The 3,225-nt window shown below is 40.9% G+C and overlaps 1 non-coding gene across 1 annotated transcript; it reads right to left on the bottom strand.

Moving 5' to 3' along the window:
* Positions 1–1,034: 1,034 nt before the first annotated feature.
* On the bottom strand, positions 1,035–1,143 carry LOC141615985 (small nucleolar RNA R71). The gene has a single exon (XR_012530367.1). It is a non-coding gene; the product is annotated as a small nucleolar RNA R71 (small nucleolar RNA).
* Positions 1,144–3,225: the final 2,082 nt, after the last annotated feature.

Raw genomic sequence — 3,225 nt, 5'->3', positions numbered from 1 at the left:
TTATTAGTATGATTTTCTTTCATATCGATCTTGTTTTCTTTTGATAAACCTATCTTGCTAGATTGAAAGATTAGTAGTTAAGTTATCATTAGATTTGGGATTTCCTTTGAGTGAAAGCTTTGAGAAATTCTAGGGAATTAGAAGGCCGTAAGGTTATTTTTGAGCATTGATCGAAAGGCTTGCTCGTATTTCCTGAGACCGTATTATAGGACATCTACTACCTTTTTCGACCTGACCTTCGCCATGGTGAACCGAAGTTCTTGATCTTCTTTTTATCTTGTTTGAGAAATTTCTTATTTTAGCAATTAGTCCCTAGAATCAAACAAATTCAAAACCCCCATTTAATTGTTACTTTTATAGACTGAAAATAGCAAATAGAATTGATCTTGTCTCTCTGTGGTTCGACCCTTACTATCACTAACTATAGTTTTAGTTCGGATTTATAAATTTAATTTTGATACAAAACGACGGTATCAAATTTTGGCACCGTTGCCGTGGAGACGGTGTAATTCCGTTTGCTTTATTTTTAGTTTATTTTTCTTGTCTCAAGGAACTTTGGTTCCTTGAGGCCGTTGCTTACTCTTGCTTCTAGTTTTGCTTTTGCACAGTTAGAAGACAGGTTTTTGAGAGGAAGACTTGAGTACTCTCAGTTTTGCGAACATGACTACAATATATGATAATCTTCAGCCACAAGTGCAGCATGTTCCAAAGGGATACGTTTTACCCACTTTTACTACTGGTCACTTCGAATTTCGTTCCTCTTATATCGATTTAGTGGAACGAAATCATTTTGCTGGTCTACCGGACGAGGATCCTTTGAAGCATATGGAAATTTTCACAGACTACTGTTGTTCCATACCTGTACCGGCTGGGGTGACCCAGGATGAAGTAAAGGGGATGATGTTCTTGTACTTCTTGAAGGATTCTGCGCGAGATTGGTACCGCTACCTTGATAGGGTAGCAGCTGGAGTTACAGATTGGACATCTCTAGCGTTAGCTTTCTACAAAAAAATACTTCCCACTTGCAAAGACTGATGCCTTGAGAAGAAAAATTACAAATTTCCAGCAAGGACCTGATGAGGAATTTTGTGAAGCATGGGGACGTTTCAAGAGTTTGGTTCGGTCTGTCCCTCACCACGGTTTCCAGCAGTGGTACCTTTGCAACTTATTCTATAATGCTTTATATGATGACTACAAGGTTATTCTGGACGCAGCTGCGAATGGTAGGTTCCAAAATAATACCGGTAAGAATAAAGGTTGGAACACTATTGAGGAGATGGCAGTCCATAGAGCCGAGTTTGGAAGTTCGCGTCGAAATTCGCGAAAGCAAAGTGATGAAATGAGTGCCGTTGCGACACTCATAGCTTCTATTACAGCCCGGCTCGAAAAGCTCGAGACTTCTAAGGTTTCCGAGAGGGAAATCGAAATTCCTGTTCATAACTTAGATGAGACCGCGGAATTAAGAGAAATAGTCCGAGCTCTTTTGGTTCAAGTCACGAAAATAGAAGAAGCTGGGATTGAATCTGCAAAGAATTTTGTGAAGCAGTTAGAGAATTTAGAGGCTAACCAAGTCGCCAATTCTTCAAGCAAATGTGAGGGGCCAATTGAAACCATTAATGCCATTAATCTCTGAAGTGGCCTCTCTTATGATGGTCCCGATAAGCCAAGAGAAGACTCGAGAAATGATGAAAAGACAAATTTAAATTCTGCTGCGAAAACGAGCTTTACTGCCAGTACCAGTGGTCGATCGACCAACAACAGCAGTCGATCAACCGGAATCCCTGATGAAAAAGTTTCTGACCAGAAACTAATTGAACCCAACGCATGTGGTCGATCGACCAACAATGTCAGTCGATCGACCGAAGTTCCTGACGAAGGAGTTTCTGACTAGAAACTATTCATGCCCAGTGTGATTGGTCGATCGAATGGGTCTCCAGTACAGGACGCAAATCCGTCAATTAATTTGCATGATTCTATACTCATTGATGATTTGACGGATATTTTAAATTTACGGAAGCCGAAGGTTGCTGATCCTACGGCCAGTGTTGCAGTCCCGTATCCGGATCGTTTAAAGAATACTAAGTTGGAGCGCAAGTTTGGTAAGTTTTTGGAGATGGTCAAGAATCTTGAGGTAACCATTCTTTTCACTGATCTAATTACCCAGCTACCCTCTTACGCTAAATTTATGAAAGACATTTTGAATCGTAAGAGAAATTTTCATGATGTTGGTAATGTTGCTTTTGTGGAAGAATGCAATGCTCTTTCGCAAATTAATATACCACCTAAACTAAAGGACCCGGGTAGCTTTTCAATTCCCTGCACTATAGGTAACCACAAAATTGGAAAGGCCCTTTGTGATTTAGGGGCCAGTGTCAGTGTCATGCCATATTCCGTTTGCAAAAGGCTAAATATTGGTAGACTTAAGGTGACCGATATTACCCTTCAGATGACAAATAGATCGACTCAGAGACCTTTAGGAGTCTTAGAGGATGTACCCGTTCGAGTGGGTAAGTTTTTTATTCCCGTCGATTTCGTTGTTTTGGACATTGCGAGGACAGTCAGATACCTATTATTTTAGGTAGACCATTTTTACATACAGTTGGGGTTGTAATAGATGTCAAACGCGGAATTATAACCTTAGAGGTAGGAGATGACACCAATGAGTTCAGCCTTGCTCGTAAGTCGACTGAACCTACTGATGATGATACGTGTTATTCCATTGATATTGTTGACATGGCTGTTAATTGTAACTGGAGGTAGTCCTTAGCCAAGGATCCCTTAGCTGATTTAACCCGTTTAGATGAGTGTGCAGATAATACAGCGGAGAATGCTGAGGAGCCAGATGTTTTGGTAACCTCAATGGAGAGCTACGAGCTCACAGAGGAAGAAGATGGGATGCTCATAAGCCTGGCCAATGAAAATTTGGTAAACACTTGCTATACCATTGAAGCTGATTCTACCTATGCTGTAGAGGTAAATGTGCCAGAGCGTAAGCCACTTCCTCCTAATCTTAAGTATGTTTTTCTAGACGATACAGAGCAGTACCCAGCTATTGTTAGTGCTAAGCTTAATGATGACCAGCTTTCTGCTTCGATGTGTGTGCTTAAGAAAAACAGGAAGGCTTTAGGTTACTCTTTGGATGATATTAAGGGCATCAGCCCTGATATTTGTATTCACAGGATAGAGCTGGAGGAAGGCCACAAGCCTTACGAGCATGGGTCAACG

This window comes from Silene latifolia, chromosome 11, assembly GCF_048544455.1.
Source record: "Silene latifolia isolate original U9 population chromosome 11, ASM4854445v1, whole genome shotgun sequence".
NCBI lineage: Eukaryota > Viridiplantae > Streptophyta > Magnoliopsida > Caryophyllales > Caryophyllaceae > Silene > Silene latifolia.
Note: the sequence above shows the minus strand (reverse complement) of the source record. Positions and strands in the feature narration are given on the sequence as shown.